The sequence below is a fragment of the Pezoporus occidentalis genome, unplaced genomic scaffold, assembly GCF_034315485.1.
Source record: "Pezoporus occidentalis ecotype Australia unplaced genomic scaffold, CSIRO_AGI_Poc_V1 ctg90, whole genome shotgun sequence".
NCBI lineage: Eukaryota > Metazoa > Chordata > Aves > Psittaciformes > Psittacidae > Pezoporus > Pezoporus occidentalis.
The window spans coordinates 1,575,180-1,594,501 of record NW_026916263.1 but is presented as its reverse complement, the minus strand read 5'-3'; the positions used below and the strand labels follow the sequence as shown (position 1 = coordinate 1,594,501).

At 35.7% G+C, this 19,322-nt stretch overlaps 1 protein-coding gene across 12 annotated transcripts in view; it reads right to left on the bottom strand.

Moving 5' to 3' along the window:
* The window catches only part of MEF2C (myocyte enhancer factor 2C), a 124,246-nt gene that overhangs the window by 90,801 nt on the left and 14,123 nt on the right, over positions 1-19,322 (bottom strand). Inside the window, exon 1 of one of the 12 annotated variants that reach the window (XM_062605195.1) lies at positions 16,579-16,598. The exons of 10 other annotated variants lie outside the window; for them this stretch is intronic. The gene's annotated coding sequence lies outside the window, so the exon portion shown is untranslated. Of the gene's footprint in view, positions 1-14,720; positions 14,915-16,578; positions 16,599-19,322 lie in introns of those variants that run through there. One more of the 12 variants, XM_062605197.1, reaches the window with a different exon arrangement.

Genomic DNA, 19,322 nt, shown 5'->3' with positions numbered 1-19,322 from the left:
AAACCCTGTAATGGATTTAGTGCAAAGAACTGAAAATATCCGGTGGAAAAAAAATCTATACAGAAATCAGATCAACCCAAATCCTGTCATTACTCAGCACTGCAGTGGCATGCAGATGTTTGTAGTGGTTTAAGGAGCCAGCAGGGGCTGGAAACTCTACATACTCAACTGCAGCATGATTGCAATTGAACCTCATCAAAGTAAGAGCTCATAATTTGTCACAGAAAACAGCCAATTAACATATGTTAGAAAAAGGCTCACATAAAGATAATATATGATTAACGATCCAATGCAGCTGTCACAAATCAAAATTCTGCATTTTAAAAAGAAATATCAGTCTGGGTTTCTGAATGTTTACATTGATAATGGATACTATATTTTAAAAAACTACAGAAGAAAAAGCCCCTAATTATAGTATTTCCTCCAGGTTTGGAGTTACAGCTCAGGGAGATCTGGGTACTAAAGCGCTATTTACTGTTCTGGCTGTAAATAGTTAAGACCCTTGCCAAAACACAACTGTTGTTTTGTTTTAGTACTATTTTAAAGACAGACCATCATTATGAGTGGGGTGGCCTTCACGGATGCACTTTGTTGTCAAGACATTCCTCTGAAAACACAGCATGTCCTTATTGCTACAAAAAATACAGTACTGTAAAACCTATTGCCATCGCCTCAGGGCTAGCGCTGTGATGATAGCTATTCAAATGCACGGCCATGAATAAAACTGCTACGTGGCCTGTTCCCTTATTGCACATACTCCTTGGTGAAAATGAGACCTGAATGTAGCCTGCAACCACCCTTTGAATAAGTACATGGATTAAAAATAGTTTTCACATATATATATGCGTGTGGAAAATGAAGCCTGTTGCTCTATTAACACAACCCTGAATGTGATGTCTATTCCGAACAATAATCCTTATTCCTTGTATTCTGCACAGCAATATTTTAATTAACGAAACACTGTATAATTAAGCTGCTATTTTTTACAAGCATTATGCATTTTTCTTCCTGCTCTCATTTAGGATCCTGTGTGCCAGTAAGTAAACTCTGAAGTGACTTGAATAGTACTTTTGTGTATGGGTGTGCGTATGTGAGCGTGTGTGTTCTTGTCTTGACATCATGTTGTAAAAGGAAGCGCTTCCTCTTTTCTATTTGAAAGAGATCCAAGAAAAACAAAGTTTTGAAACTCAGTAGACTGACTGGACATCAGTCAATGCATTTTTAAAAATGCTTTAACTCCTCTTCAGTCAAATATAACCTTATGTGAATGAGTAAAAGCAGGGAATAACAAAGAATGTTACGGAGATAGTATTCTCTAGAAGTGAAATGTGATGATTTTTAAGGATCTTTTCTCCCTTTTAAAGTCCTTCAATGACTCAGAAATCTTGTTTCCATTAATGTGAGAAGCTGTAGTTTGTGTCATCAGCACAATGCTAATTCTCCTAACACAGCACTTACTTTTACTGAAGTGTTTGTTGACTTTAAAGCTATGGTTTCAAAAACCCTGAATAGGCACAGACTTCAGAATGTGATAAAACTCAATATGCCAGGAGGTCGAAAGGAAAATTAAAGTGTTTAAAGCTACCCATGTGTGTATGACTGTCTCAAAAAAAGATCAAAAGCATTGAACATTTCTGACCTGTTTACATGGATCAAGATTTCCTACTGTTCTTTGATATTCTTTACTGTGTTATATTAAGATAAAAAAAAAATAATTATGAGTTGTGAATAATGTTAAGGTTATGCTGCCTTTTTTTTTTCCTCAGGAGTGTGTTCACTGATTCCCAAGCAATCAGTAATATTTTTGATTAAGGTCTCAGAAATAGCTGAAAATCCCAAGGCTTCTCTACTATTGAAACGTCACGCCTTTGACTGTCCCCAACTAATGACAGTAAACTATGCAGCTTCAAGCTAAAGAGATTAATTTTACTTTGCAATGAACAGACAAAAAGACTGGACAAAATCCACTCCATATCAATTATATATTTATGTCTATAAAAAAATACGCTTTTGGCACTAGAGAGAGTTTGAGATAAGAATAATAAAACTCAAGGTTCTAAACAAGTAGTACTTAAAAAAAAAAAGGTACCATAAAGAAGAATTTTATTCTAGAAGAAAACTACATGCTTTGGATAAGACATCTTCAAATGTAGCTTTTATTCCTGATTATAAATCTCCATTAAAAAACCTTCTAACACTAACAGAATAATTAAAAGCAAGTTCATCATAAGGAAATACTGTGTCACTGATTTCCTATTCTGTAAACCTAAATTTCCTCCCTTCATATGAAAAATCAGACAATTGTGCAATTAGATCATGCATAAATGACAAATAAGTATCAGTCCACTGCTATTAAGCAATATACTTTCCAAGTATAATTATCAAACTGATCTGCTGCTTATTTATCACAATATCTCTAAGTGAAAAATCTCCAGCATTTTTTTTTTTTTTTACTTCAGATTTAACAAGTTTTGCATGATGAAATACTTTAAAATGTTCATCTTCATATGTCGTGCTTCAAAACTGAAACCCATCTGAGTCAGTAATGGGTTCTACTCAATAGAAATGTCGACAGCATGTCATAACCTAATTGAAGATGTTATAGGGTTTTTAAAAATTATTTTAAAAATCTGATTGTAGAGCTTAGAAACAGCTCACTGAAAACAGTATCTCACTTTCTGATTGCTTCTGTGCATATGGGAGTTAGCAGGAATTTTTCTATTTACTTTAACAATAATAGCACTGAGACTTCAAAAAAAAAGTTGAGGATATCATATGAATGTCCAAGACCACTTTATTATCAAGGCTGCAAGCTCTATATGGTCTTACCCACACATCTCAATGGCATTATCCTGCTTAAACAAAGGAAAAATATGCTGTCGCTTCTCAGTTTCTCTGAAGAGTCCACTGGGTTCTTCTGGAGAGGAAAGATGAGTTACCACGATGTCAAAGGCTCTACATTCTCACAGGGTACAGCAATGCTATACAGTAACAAAGCATCATAAAAATGAAGCATAAAAGTTTCAAAGTATATTATTAATAGTAACAATAACAATAATAACCATAATAATATTAATAATAAAAAGACTCTATATCAGCCATGTTAATATGAAAGTGTTAGTCCTGTATATTAGCTACAGATGACCACTGAGGACTCAAAGGCTCCATTTTGCAAGTTTGCATGAAAGACTATAGAGTATGCAACTACAGGATATGTTGAATACATTTAAGTAAAAATGAGGAAGTTTAACAACAATTATAGCTTTTGCTGTTATAAAGTTACTGAAAACTTGAGGGGATACTTTCAATTTCATTTTAATCATCCAACACTTTCCCATACCAGCTCATGTATTTACTTTTCAACACCAGCCGCCTGATACAAGAACGAACTGATTTATAGCCTATGCTAGAGGAGCTTGCTGCTCATTTGTCATTCTTTTTTCTTGGCTCCAGTACATGGAAGCAACTCTCTTGCTGGGTTTTAAGTTCAGTGTGGTTTTGGGTCTGTTTTTTAGGCCAAAATCTTTATTTTTATATTTATTTTGTTGTCTGATGGTCCTTTGATGTTAGATTCCCAGAAAATTTGTTTCAGTTCCCAAAGCAATTCAGATGAGAGCCATGCATTAGTTAAGTCTGTAGCTCCTGCTGAAACCTCTTGCAGGGGTAAACAGCGCCTGCAGCAAATCTACATGGGCATGTTCCTGGAAACCTCACTGCTGCATGGTTCTGTAGAAATCATCACTAACATGGAATAAAGTGTCTGTGGTATGGATTCAGGTGTGTACAGACTGGCAGCTGTCAGTCTTACAGTATATTACCTTGTCTGATAAATAAAAACAAACTGGAAACACTACATCCTGCCTTCTTTTACTATTTCATTTAAGCCGGCACACCACTTGTTTCCCTTCATCAGTAAAAAAAGATGCTGACCGTGACATTCAGTATCACGCCCGTGGCAAGCAAGTGTTAAAAGGATTTCAAGTACAGTGTTTTAGGACTACAGGCCACCTTGCTCAACCTGACTTCTCAGAAGAGCAGCAAGAGTAGAGAGCCTGACACTACACGGAGCAGACTCTAAGGGCTCCTTCCACATTAAGCAGGTTTTGCACCTGCCACAGACAATGCATATTCCGTATCAAGATACTCACAGAGTAATAGCACATTTTATCAATCTGTAAATCAGTGCCATGCTCTCCTGCCATATAAGTGGGTGAGATTAGATGTTCATCTTTTTAAAGACTTGTCTTGCTCAATTAAAGAGGTGTCAACTACTCTTAACCTGTATGGCATACACCCTGGTTAACATAAGAGACACTCCCTGAGTTGCTGCAGTCCAGTCAGCATGTGCTGTGATCCTGTTGACTCTCACAAGTTAATTAGGGTCAAGCTGGGTCAGATTTACATACTGCAAATTCTTTAGGACAGGGTCAATCTCTTCCTATAAGCTTCTATGGTACAAAAATTAACAGGTAAAATAATGGGCCTTCAGTCATAACTGGAATATCAAGATATTCCTGAACTGTTCTGCAGATTTAACTATAGTTCACAAAGGACATCCAAACATGCAGGTAACAGGTGAAGTTAGAGAGATTTCAACTATGAGTGTTTTGGAGACACTATGCTAATAGAAAAGAGTGTTACAAATGAATTGCAAAACCAGTGTCCTGAGCACCGAGAACAATAAAGATTTCCTGACAATCTTTACAGAATTAATTCTGTCTAATGCCCTGGCCAAATTCTGTCTTGATCATTACTCTGCTCATGTAAATTCTAATGCAGTTGAAGCAGGCACTTTTTTTGCTTTTTGGTTTAGACAGATTTAGTGATCTTTTTGTCTTGTTAGAAGTACTGGCACTTCACTGTGGTTCTTTCAGGGTCAGGTGAACTAATCACATTCCTTACTTACATTTTGCCTTCAATAGGTAGTATAGAGCCCTATGTCATATTATACAATCAGAAAGCTCTTTTATTGATAGGAATTTCGTCATGTCTGAAGTGAGCAGTCTTTCTCTCTTACCAGCTTTTCCAGGGAAGTAGCAGAGAAAGAAAAATACGCATAAGAAAATCTGTTCAAATTAATGAAAACATGAACATTTTTTCATTCAAAACCCCCCAACGAAATTAATATCTACATTCCCTCATTTCAGATATAATTTATTGCAACATGGAGTTTTTGGAAATACCATTTTATGGATAACAGTAACAATGCCATGAAATAAAACAATGAACTAATCCTAAAGAAATTACAATATTTAACTCTTCAGTGTTGTCTGAATAACCCTAACCTAACTGATAATCTTCACTATCATATAGTTTACGTAGACACAACTAATATATCAAAGAACAGCTTCATATCGCTCAAGGCAACTCTTCCTTTATCAACAGCAGAAACACACATTCCTGCAAAAGTTGAAAAAACCTACATTTTCCCCTGCATTAGTTTCCATACAGATCAAGCTGATGGATATAATTCAGTCTTGAAAAAAGGGCAAGGGGAATTGTGACATAGTTCCTGGCGTGTGAACATCCTTCTTCATATGATTTCAAAAAAATATTATTATTTTTAAATAAGGTCAGCTTTTCAATTTTGGAAAAATGGTTTTAGTACTCACTGTTTTCAATAACCCATTTCTAACTGTTTTACAGTTGTCACAGAAAAAAAGGTATCTTAAGAATGATTGTAATAATGGTGGTATATTCAACCAGATCTGCGAGAAATTTGACAGACTTTTTGTGCAGTATTCTGTTTGTTTTTGTTTTTGTTATTTAATCTAATTTTTAGTAGGGTTATGGCAGTGATTACATTTCACGGCAAACATACTGCTTATTTCTTGACAAGTCAATGCCCCAGTTTCATATTAACATGGACATGTCAAATATCAGTATTTGTCTGAAAATTAGTAGAATGGCCAACTTCCAGTGGCAGAAAGGAGTGTGTGTGTTGGGAGCAGCTTGACTGTGTGACTAGTAAATTGGATCACTGAAATTTAACAAAAAATACGATTTTTGACTAGAATATCAGGCCTATGATCAGAAATAGGGAGTGACAGTCTTTGTGAAAAAAAAAAAATTAGTAATACAAGAATGCGTTAACAAGAAGCACGCACAGAAGACACGAAAGTCCACTTTACACTGCTGACTTGGTAACATGCAAAAGACCGAAGACGAAGTTCTTCACACAAAAAATACTACATAGAAAGACAGGAACAAGATTCCTTTCCCCCAAATATGTTCACAGTTTCACCCAGTCAAAGATAAGAGTTTTATGAATTTTATGTAGCTTTTTTAATACTAACCAGTTAAGTTTTATAGGTGAAATACAAATTCTCTATACTCTTTTGAGATGGAGAGACCAAAAATGTCTGCTAAGTTAGAAAGTAATTTTACTTGCAATTCTTCCTACACAAACTACTTAGTACAGAAATTTTCATATTGTAATAAATCAGAAATCAGTGATTCACATAAATGTTGCTAACTAGCAATGGATATACTGATAGACATAGAAGTTGGAGGCACTTTCATTATTGATAGTAATTGATAGTGTATTCTAACACTATCCTGCTACATACAGTCTAGGTATTCTTGGTGTAGGGACTCTATATTCTCTTGCCAGTGATGGGGATGAGGTGTGTGGGGGTATTGTCTGATTAAATAGGAGGCAAAATTTCTATTTCTGAAAACTTAATTGCCTACAAATTCTATCACTTGAAAACGATAGAAGGAATTTTCTTCTACGCCTGCATAGCTTCTTACTGAAGCTGAAATTTGCTTGCATGGTCTCCTGGAATAATGTACGGAATAACAGCTTTTAGTTTCGTTGATCTGAATACTAGCATAAATTGAATACTAACATGAAATGAAAAAAACAAACCCGCAAAATTATTATTTGTCCTTCCTATAATGGCAGCTTACACAAGAGAACACGTTGACAAAGGCATGGATAGAAAACATCAGAAACCAAGTTTCAGTAAGGCGGAATAATAGCCATCAGCAACTCTGAACACTTCCTTAAATCCTGGATAGGCAATTCAGGGTTCAGAAGGCAGTATCTGCAATGTATGAAACGACTCTGAAGAAATCTGACAAGATGTCAGACACTTTGTGTTTAAACGTCTGCCACAAAACCAGATGACACCACCAGCTTTGGATGTGGTCAAATTCCACCTGGATTAAAATGGTAGAAGGTCCTCAAAAACTCCATAGGTTAAAATTGTAACTCAGCAGTCCTGGGACAGACAAATCAGTCAGTAACTTTCAGTGGTTACAGATGTTGAGATTAGTTGAGACTAATCTGAGAAAAAATTATAGCATATGAACCAATTTAGATTCTATTAAACCATATTAAAAGAAAAAGGAAAAACCTTCAAGTTTTAGCGCAGACTGTACTTTAGTGCGTTGATTTTTTATGGCTGACTGAATTAAATTGTCTTTCAAGCACATTTAAAAATAAAAGTAGCTAAACAAGATAAAGGTGGAGCCACAGCACAAGCTTGGATTTCTTAGCCTTCTGTTTAGAACAGTTCCAAGGGCAAATCCTCTTTCCAAGGCTGAATCTCAGTCCACTTTTGCCAAATACCAGCACTGTCTTGGAGAAGGTTGCTTAACCTTTGCTACTGTCAATCAGATACTTAAGCCTGAAATCAGAGCCCATAATTAAATTAATCTTACATTTTCCAAGGTACAGATGGCAAGATTCACTCATATAAAATAATTTATAATTTAACTTAGGAAGCACATTTTAGATTCCAGCTTGCTGTTAAATGTTCATGGAAGAATGTAGTGATATATTTACTTATATTTTTATGGGGTTTTCCTCCACCCAAATTTTAACCATATTTCAACTGAAGTGCATGGAGCTTTTCACTTTACAGGGTAAAAACCATTGTGGAATATAGCAAGACCTGAAATCAGATGTAAACAGGGTAAATTTGGGCCTAGTCTCACTGAAAGAAAAGCACCTTGTGAAAAAAATGATACAAAATGCTCTGTACATTAAGATCATTACTGAGTAATTATATATGTTTTAATCAGTGTCTGCTGTGAGAAAGTTTTTTTTATAAGCATTATAAACTGAATCCTTTGTGAACTACAGAACGAACATTAACAAACACTGTCATAGTGTTTTTGACTAACTGCATGACTTAACGTTTCACTGCAGAAAATGGGCCCACTGTCATGGCTGTGGGGTTTGTATCTGCATAGTAGGATTACATGTCATGCACATTATGAAACCAAGAAGGGTGAAGCATAAATATGTGCACTGCGTGGAAATGGAGGCTCATTTCAGAGTGCTCTTCACCTGCTGTGACTCCTTTTAAGTCTTTCCTGTTCATGGAATAATGATTCATGGAGTAATGGTATGTAATTCAGTTCCACATTCGTCTCTTCTGCCAGCTAGACAATAATCAAAAAATTCCTAGTCTGCATTTTAGGAATGACTTTGTATTCGCTGTAACTGAAAATCTCGTAGTACTGTAGTATATCATTTTTTCCTGGCTGTATTCAGTAAATGTAAAATGATTTTTAAAGACTTGCTGTAACACAGCCCTTCAGAAAACACATTCTACAGCTTCAGTTCATTTTTAATCTCTTGCTGCTTGGTGGTGGTTTCATCTGAGATTATGAAGCAGTTTCCTTCAATCGTATTTTAGCCTGAAGTCTCTCTTCCTACTTTTTGCAACCATGCACATGTATGTGATTTTCATTTTGCCATCCAGAAAATATCACAGAATCACAGAACTCTAGACTGGTTTGGATTGGAAGGGACCTTAAAGCTCACCAGGCCCCTGCCATGGGCAGGGGCACCTTCAACCAGACCAGGTTGCTCCAAGCCCCCTAAATGCACTGGTTACATAAAATGGAAAACACTTCAAAAACATAACAATAATGTTCCAACTTTTTTATATATGTTAAGGAAAACTGCAGTATAGGTGAACATTATATGCAATATCCTGAAGAGATGAAGCTTCCATTAGAACCATACACACAGAAATTTAAGTAACAGAAGAGCTCTGACTTTTTCAGTCGTCCGACTTTTCTAGTGTCCTCCATCTTAGCAGATGAATTCATAGTAATGCCCATGGCATCAGTCCTTTTGCTTCTACCCTGTCTGCTTGCAGTACTGCAACTGCCTTTGATGCTGGGGAAAAGTTCATCATTTTAGTTCTTCTTATGCCAATAGACTAAAAATATGTCCCCGCTGCCAACTTATACATCCTCATGTAATATTTCAGCTTTAGGTCACTACACACCACCATATAAACTTGTCAAAATTAATGACAGACAAAGACTCCAAAGAAACCTTCACTTCTGCACCCATCAAATCCCTGTGTACTACAAAAAGAACTGAGGTCAAATGAGAAACAGAGAATTGAAGGTCCTGGACAGCAGCTTATTCAAAGATATTTGTTCAGGATAAGAAGAAAAAATAAATACACATTCCTTTGTAAAAAGGGAAAGACTTTTTTGTGTCTAATACATTAGTAAAATTGTTCAAGAACAGTTCATCCTCACAATGCTGCAATACTTGTGCAATGCTGCAAAGGTCAGGCTCAGCCTCAGTTATCAGCTGTGGACTGCTAAATTCCAGACAAGCAAGCTAAGCTGCCTTGACTCTCCTTTCTGCAATGTGTAACAGCCAGATTCTAATCGCATGCTGAGAAGAAGGTAAGTGAGTAACAGTTTCCTTCAATTTAGAGATAAATGTTGCATTCTGACATACTTCTTATTTAGTTGCATAAATTCAGACATATGTAGGGCATAAATTCCCAAAGAGTGTCCTAAGCATCCAATCAAGAAGGCACAATCATGTGAAATACTTTTGTTCTTTAAGGATAATTTTGAGCCAACTTACTATGAGTATTTTTTTAGTATGAAGTTGCAACCTACATTGAAGCACATTATCTATTATTGTATGTAGCAGTTTTATGCTTTTGATTTACAGTACTGTTTTGGGAAAACAGTCTGAAACAGAAGAATGGATTATTTACCAATGATCTGCGAAATGTGCTCCATATCTCTACCTGTAATTGACTGATATCCTTATTTTGAGCACTGGGTATAGCATGACTAAGAACAAATAGTCTGCTCATATTGGTTATTCAATCTCTGAACAGTAACTGAGCTATTTCTGTACTTTGAATAAAAATAGATTAACACATCTTTTTTACAGTTTTGTATCTACGGAGAATAAATCATAAAGCAAAAGAATGCATGGTATTCCACGATACCACAATAAAATTTTCTCATTGGAACTAGTGCTATTAAAAACACCACATTCTACTGGGATCGTGGTTCAAGGCCTAATGAGTAAGTTACCCTGAAGACTATCCAGTAATGAGGATTTGTAAATTCCCAGCTTAATAATATGCAATAGTTTTGGATTTTTTTCAAGAGTTATTTGGGCTAAAAAGTTCTCTGGTATTCTCACTGACTGTAATCCATCAGAAGATTACTAAAAATAGTAAGACAAAAGAAATACGTTAAAAAAATCATCTATTTAGCTGACTTAGTGGAACAATCACCTACTAGCTGACGTTGCACTGAAGTTAAATTTAGAAAGATCTAAATATAATGAAGTTAACTTCAGGTATGCATGTCAACTTCCTCCATTTCCTCCTTTTTTTTTCCGGAAATAACTAATTTGTAAAATCTGATTTAAGAAATAAAAAAAGCCAGTAACTTTTTTTTTTTTTTTTTGGTCAAAACTAGCTTTCATTTTGCAATAATATATATAGTCTAGAAAACGTTCAGAATTCTTAGCATTTTAATTAGACTGTTTGAGTACCTTTCAGCCATGGAATACTTTAAAATTTAAAGGATTTAAAACAATTTAAAAGCACATCACCACACCGACAAGTCAAGTGAAGGCTTAATGGGGCAGCATTTTACTTACAAAAATAATTGTGACATCTATACAACATCCAAAAATAGTAAACTTGAACAAATGTGTAAGTCTTTGCAGTCCTATGGCATGTAGCCGCAAACTCACAAGCGTGAATGTATATGTCTAATTTGAAACACTTGAAGAGTTCACTGAAGGCTGCAGAACTGCTCATGTACCTAAAATTAAGTACATATGTAATGGTTAAGATTAATGAACTCACAGACATTGTTACTGCATCCCAATGAGTGAAGCAAGCCAATAAGAATCTAAAATCAATGAGCACATTATAGATGTAAAAGTAAATCCTTGATGATGTTCATAAACCTTTGCTGGATACAAGTTGTGTACATCTAAATATGGGCACAGTATTCAAATGAAAGGTGGTACTATTAGTGCAGTATTTAGAGTCCCAACTGATTCCACAAATTAATTCAGGTGCGCAAAATGCAGTCAATTATTAGACTGGAAACGCAGACATGGCACTGAAGAAAAAAACCTTGTGTATTGCCGTAAGTATTCTATGAATGCTCAAAAGTGTAGCATCCATCTGACCTCATTGAAGCCATCAACATTTGGCATCTAGTTTAAACTTCTTCAAACATAGGTGTACTTTATCATCAATGGAGAAAACTAACCACCATTTAAACATAGCTCTAGACATCTCACCATAATTACAAGGACTATGATACAAGTAGCAAGATAAACAGACAAGACAAGCAGACAAAGAGGATTCCTTGCTATCCGAAGCTTTGTACAGCTGAGGTGTAATGACTTAGACTGCAAAATGGGAAGAAAGGCATAATTCCTTGTAAAGAAGAGTGATGAAGATTCAAATACATTTTTCTTAATATATTGAATGAAATAATAGTCCATGTGTCCTATCTAGTAAGCAATTATATTGACAAACTGTGTCTGTTAACATGCAAAAGCTTGTACCTGTATCAACATGAAACTCATCATTAAGAAGTCACTATCAATAACTACAGCACTAACATGCTTAGGTCACTCTACAAAAAAAGAAGAAAATCTGAAGTAACAACTCCATCAAGAATTACTGAGAGCAACCATAATACATATGGTCTTAAGAGGAATTATGCTGAAAAATAATAATGGAGAAAAAAATAAGTAGCCAAAAATGTGAATTTTATTTTAATGTTTTCTGATAAGGATATATGGTTTGAGACAGATTTCCTGGGGGAGTTCCTTAATTGAAGGCCTATCACAGCAAAGGACATAACTTGCCAACCTAAGATGTGATGCTGAGATTCCTAAAATGTGCTATGGGGGTGGTGATACCTGTCAAGATGATATTTGTGGAGGAGTTCTTGAAAATAGCCAGGATCTAAACCATTACGGATTTTGAAACTAAGAGAGCAAACTTTCAAATCAAACAGCTATTTTATAGCAGACAAAGTAAATGAATTAAGGTACAAGGAGGATGATCATATTTGCCCAAGACAGAATGGGAGTGTGTCACTGCATTCAGAACAGGCTGCAAGTGACAGAGCTGAGCTGCTGGAAGCCTTTCTAGAAGGGAATTACAATAATCCTCTCCATCAAGAAGGCATGTGCTGCTGCTATGAGGTCGTCACAGGATAAATAAGGGCACTGTCTGCATCAAGCAAACCACTAAAAGGATATTTTTCAATCCCATTCAGTGTAGAAACCTCCACAGAGGACAATGAACAGAGCACTGGAATTTTTATTACAATTTCCTACTGCACTCAAATTCCCCAAATTAGTTTGTAGTGCCATGTAAAAATAGAGAGCAGTGTCCTAAAGGTAAAGAATATGCACTGTGCTTTCGCTGAAGCAGAGGTAGCTGGCAATCCTGTCTGTCTGAAAACAGAGCTACACTTGTGGAATCCCTGGAGTGAGAGGCACACAGCTCCTTAGTGCTCAAACTGAGATGAAGTCTTTGATATTGAGCATTCCTGCAGTAACTGCTGCAAGCACGCACTTCATGTGTCTTGATGATACTAGTGTCTGCCAAACTAACCTTGATCTTCTGCATTGAAGAACCATAAAATATTTTTATCATTAATCTTACAGTCTGCATGACAAAATAGTTGGCTAATGCAAGCACGAAGCTTAGCATTTTGAATAGAGAGTACTCTATTTCCCTATGCTTGTGCAAGCTAAGATTTCCTTGCATTCACGCATGTTGAATTGCCCTATAAATTGAAAAGTATGTTATAAGTAATAGCATACAAACCCTCCTTGTGTTCTTAAATCATGTACATATTAAGTATGTACATAATTAAAATGTTGGGGGGTTTTGGTTCACCAAATTGAATTAAGGAAATAAAGCATCATTACATACATTTGCTAATACATCTATGTAACGATTATATCCTGAAAGTGTATCAGATATTCACTCTATCTATGAAGTATTCAAAATAAAGCACTTGTCAGCCCCCAATGAGCAATAAATTACTTTTTTTTTAAAGGGAAAGCTTCTGTGATGTAAGAGATGTTCCTATACTTTAGCATAGGAAACTTCTAGTAGCATGATTATTAAAAGTAACAGCTTGTACCCCTGAAGCCTGACCGAGTTCAAAAGAAAGTTCAGAATGAAGTGGGGGAATTAGCTGATGAACTTCTGTCAACTATAGCAGTAGCCTTCATGAATAATTCAATATATGCCCCATCCCCTCTATATCTCAACAGACTAACAGCTGCAGCTCTCAAATGACAAGTGTTATTTTTTTAGAAGCTTCTGAAAATAGTATACTGACTATAAAATAATGTATATCACAAAGTAAGATTTCCCCTCCCTGCTTTTCACTTCTGAGTTACAGGAACTCTTGAAGTTTTACTGCAAAAGGAGGAATTTTCAAACAGACTTTTTGTTTATGCAGCAGGTCTACAGAAGCAGTTGTGAAAAGAATTTAGGTCCTACACTGAAGATTTGGTTCCCTACCCTAACACTGCCACAAAATTCACACACATTACTGTGTCCACAAAACCTCATTCAGAGTAGCTTTGTACAGAGCTGCAAAACTACACTTTCATAACATGGATCTTCATCATAGTTTCATGAAAACAGGAAGAAACCTTCTGGTCTGATGTTTTTGTACTGAACATTTTCTGAATTGTTCTCTACTTCATACTGAAAAACTGGCACTTCAGGAAGTCAGGAAATTCACTGAACATATTTGGTGAATATACCGATGTGGAACAGAGTTTCTCTTGTGCTAACGAGACTTCAGTAAAAGAGAACAGAAGCCTAAAGAGATCGTAACACAAGTTTCCTTGATGATAGTGCAACTGCTTGTACCATCACTCAAGCGCAGGAGGAGGAATGGCTTTCACAATATGTCTTCTCACAGTCCAACATAGAAGTTTACTTAAACCATTTGAGAATCTTTTTTCAGGTTTCTGAAACTCAAACAATTTATTTTATTTCCGCCCCCCCCCCCCCCCCGGAAAAGATGTTTCAGTGGCATTATGTAACAGCGGGTATTTAGGGAAGGAAAACATTAGCTTAATGTAACACTGAAGTAACTACACAGGTAGCTGTTTCCTGATTTACTGAGAAGCTACTGTGTACAGCACTTCTGACTGAAAGCAGTAGCGGATAAAATCTTTTTAATGACGCAGACTGAAAGATCAGCTTGTTGGTTTGCATTTTTTTTTTTTTTAATGCAAATAGACAATTTTTTGTCTATGTGCCAGCCTCTGTCTGTAGGAAGTGTGCTCTGTGCACAAGAGAAGAAAAACTCTTCACCTTGCGTGCTCTACATGGATATAAAAATTAAGCAAATATTGCAGATTTGAAGGTAATCCTGCTCCCAAGAGAAAAGCTGAAAAGTTTCTTAAACATCTGCTTTACCTTCTTGTAATGAATGGTTTCTCTTCTCAGCTCCAGAAGTTTTCTGGCTCTTCTTCTTCAATGCAATGGCAAGATTCTTCACTGCTTGAGTTGCCTACTGGGTCTGGTCTAGGCATGACTTTAATTAGCATGCAAATTATTTTGCTGACTATTTGAATAAGACCTTTCTTGTGCTTAATTTTTTTCAGAATTGGAGTTCTATGTCCTAATGATGCTTTGTCATAGAAACACAAAGAAAGTAGACTGATATGACTGACTGAAATTTATATTGATAATTTTAATACAAAATAATTTAGAGGGAGGTTTCATTTTATCCAGCAAATGGATGTTTACTTGTCGTGGTTTAAACCCAGTCAGGTAACTCGTTCGCTCACTTCCCCCCCTTTTCTTGCCCTCCCCCTGCTCTCGGAGGGACGGAGAGGAGAATCAAAAAGAATGCAACTCCCACGGGTTGAGATAAGAACAGTTTAGTAACTAAGGTATAACACAAATCACTACTGCTACCACCAATGATAATAATGATAAAGGAAATAACAAGGGAAGAGAATACATCATCTCACCACCAGCCAACCGATAACTCGCCCCCCCAGCCCGACCAAGCTCTGACCGATACCTCCTCCAACCCTGCAGTCCCCCAGCCCTTCCGGCTAACTCCCCTTTACATCCTGGGCATGACGTGCTGTGGTATGGAATACCTCTTTGGTCAGTTTGGGTCAGGTGTCCTGTCTCTGCTTCCTCCCAGCTTCCCCTCCTCCCTGGCAGAGCATGAGGCTCACAAAGTCCTTGGCCAAACCTAAACATCACTATCAGCTCTGTTCCCAAGCTGAAAGTCAAAACACTGCACTGCACCAGCTACCAAGAAGGGGAAAAATGACTGCTACTGCTGAACCCAGGACATTATTATACAATAGGAATCTGCACAACCGGAGCACTATAATACATGTTGCATTTTCAGCTGCTTACATTTAATATTTTAACAGCTAAATTTTCAAACTAAACCAAAATTATAAGACTTTGGATACAACAAAGCTGTTTATTCTTATTTTTACATTCTTTAGCTAGCAGAAATAAAAAATTGGAACAGTTGTTGAGACAGTGTATTTGAAAGCTTAATAGCACTGCCAATTAAAAAAAAAAAGTATTAAATAGCTTTGTCAGTTGAGCTGTTTCCAAGATAACTTGTAAGTGCTACTACCAAAGGGCTGCTTCATCCTCAGTCAACAGTTAACATTGTTAATTTTTCTGAATGCTGTGAAAAGTACATTCAAAAATACAATAGTTTTCTTCAAAATAACACCGTCATAATTAATGTACGGTCTGTATTTTTGCCAGGGAAAAACTGTGGCAGAAACTGAAAACTGTAATAGACTTGACTGGAGAATTGATTACTGACATTTTGTTTGTTGAATACAGTGATTGGATTCAAAATGAGTAATTTCTAAGGTATCTCCTGCACTGTATAACGCATGCAACTTCTACTTATTAGACTTATGCATGTGGAGCATGTCTGCATATCACAGCCAAATCTGTGCACCATTTAAGTCAGTGGTCAACCCTGGCTCCAACCAGACAGTGCCCTTCTCTCTTAGACCGTGGATAATTTCTTCTTGAGTAAAGTCTTAGTTCCACATCCTGGGGCAAACAGACAAAAAAGGATATTTTTACAAAAAAAAAAAATATCACCAAACAGCCCTTTCACTAGGGGCTAGTAGTAGCCCAAAAAGTCCAAGCTATCATTACTGGTGAAGAGCCCTGCTCCATGAATAATACATTTTTGGGGCCACCTCAGAACACAAAAATAGCTTGTCTCTGGTCTTGAAAGGTCCACATCTAGGCTGATACAGGGAAAAAAATCTACTTCATACAGCTACAGAGTGTGGTTCACCCATTGGGAACAGGCTACTGGCAAGGCACTCGAAAGTATTTTCAAGCGAAAGGGGCCATACTGTTCCCCCTTGTGAACAATAAGAACATGTAATTTTTCAGTATTGATTTTACATTAATTTTCCAGTGTTTAACTATACATCAAACTTATCCCTTTCATGATATTTTCTACTTCTTTACATTACTTTTAACAGTGTTACAAGGCATAAATGCAAACATATACAGGACTTACTGACCTACTCTATATATTTGTTTAGCCGAAGATACGCAGGTATCTTCATACCATCACTTAAGTAACTATCAAAAACTACTCCTGAAACATTTACTGGGAAGTTGAAAACACTAGTCCCTAATCAATGGAGATAAAAGTGAATGGAATAGAAACCCAAGTGTTTTTTTGCTTATGGATTTTCTTTAGATGGAAGTTATCAGCTATCTCTAAAATGAAAAATCCCACTTCAAAACCAAAACCCAAACCATCTTGATTTTACATCTTCTCACTTGAAATATATCTGCAGCTAAGATCAGCACTGATGACTGAAACAAACTCTGAAACTGGTTACCTTACAGAATAGAATTTCTATATAATAAGTCTTCAGTTTTGGAATTTATCATCTGATTTGTTCAATCTGGATGTGTATAAATTTCATCTTTTTTACCTTATCAGGTTCCAAGTAGGATTGTAAAGTACCAAGCAAACAGATTTGAAATTCCTGTGCTTAGCACTTTGATCTAACAGCAATATACTGCTATGCTGAACTGCAGTTGAGTTTCTAGGTTGGTTTGAGTTTGTTTTTTTTTACAAAAAAAGTATAATACATTGAAGTATAATTCATATGCTTATGTTTAAAAGAAAGTGTATTAAAACCAAATCAAGATAAATACTGGTTGACATAACGAGAATGCGTTGTGTTCTGTAGTCTTTCATTTGGTTTTTGGCCTCTTTCCTGATGCCTTGAAGATATATCAATTCTTGTGACAGATATGAGGATATAAAATGTACTCTTTTAGAAATGTAATAAATTATCTCATTCACGTCTCACTGCCCAGTTTACTAATAGGTGTGCTGGTGCTGTTGTAATATTGGTCTTAGAAGTATGATAGGTAAGTGGTAACAACATTGCTGGAGTTGAACTGAGCCTAACAATCAAGGCACAGAGGTAACAAAAGAAATCATTTGAGGGTCTCTTATCCTTCTTTTTACATTATGTGTCATAACTGTTATATCGAAAATACTTGTCTCTGGGAGATACACATAATAACAATTCCCATTCAAATAGTAATTTTGCGACTAATCAAAAAAGTCAGTATTATTTGCAGAAACCCTACAGAGATCTAGCTCATATATTTAAGAAAAAAAAAAAAGAAAAAAAGTAAAATATAGGGGTTACAGCCATCTTCTAATCCAACCTACCTATAAAACCAAGAAAAAGTTATGTCTGGGATGTTTATATACATCATTCCCATACCTGCATACACAAATATAAAACTACATCAAAAACTAGTAAAAAATGCCCTATTTCTAACCCGTAATATAGAAGAAATGCAAATCTGAAACAACAGGAGAAACACTCTTACTTTACATAGTAACTATATATATATATATATATATATATATGAATAAAAAGCACCACGTGTTTATGGACGGATTATTTTTATGAGGTCTAACTGTGAAGAGACATTTTGACAGTTTTATTTACAGTGTAAGGCATACCCAGAGGCATGCAAACATAGTTTTAAAACCATATATATTTGTATATAAAGCACACAGATATATATATGTACACATGTATAAATATATGTACATGATCACAGGAAGTGATTTTACAGAAAAAGCACAAGCCTACCTAACATGGCAATCTACCACTGTAGAAATTTCTAGATAGCCTTTTTAACATATACATTCTATCAATAGCATAAAATCTGCAATTAGGTGAGGTACAAAAACATGAATTCAGAGTTTTAAGTATATAAAGTCACTCCTCAAAATGTGAGTGTTTAAAAATACATCTTAAAAATACACTCAAATTTCTTTAAATATTTAATTTATGTTAAAGTCTACATGCAGCTATTTCAAATGCAGCCAAGTCACTAAGCTTATTAAACTATTTCTTTATTTGGGGAATTAATGGAGATGTCCACTGTTGAAGATTTTTATTTTTTGTTTTTTTAGCTCTAGATAAAAAAGAACCCAGAGACATCAACCTCTCTGAATGAAGTACAATTTCAAGAAAGAAGTTAGATCATTAAGGATGAAAATAATAGGATAACAGGCAACATCAGCTTGTAAAACAAATTCTGTTCTTAAATAAACATTTAATGTGCCCATACATATTTAATGTTAACAGTATTTTAACGGCTGAATCTGAAACCTTAGTAGCCCAGTGTGGAATTTGCTATTGTCAGCCCTGCTCTCCTAGTGGTAGGAAGCTGCGAAGAAGTAACTCAAAGTTGTATTTACCAAATTTAAGCTGTTGATTAATTTTCCTCTGCCAAAGACATAATGGGAACAGTCCATCACCTCATAAACAGTATTATGCTGGTTAGGGACCTTCCATAAAGCTAAATTAACACACCATCATTTTCTACTGAATACTGAGAACTGAAAGACATTCTTAATAGTAAAACTATCTGAATTTCTTTTCCTTCTACCTTCCTCATTTACCCTGTTTGTTCATACTGTTAATGCCTTGAGGTAGAGGCTGTCTGTTAACATGT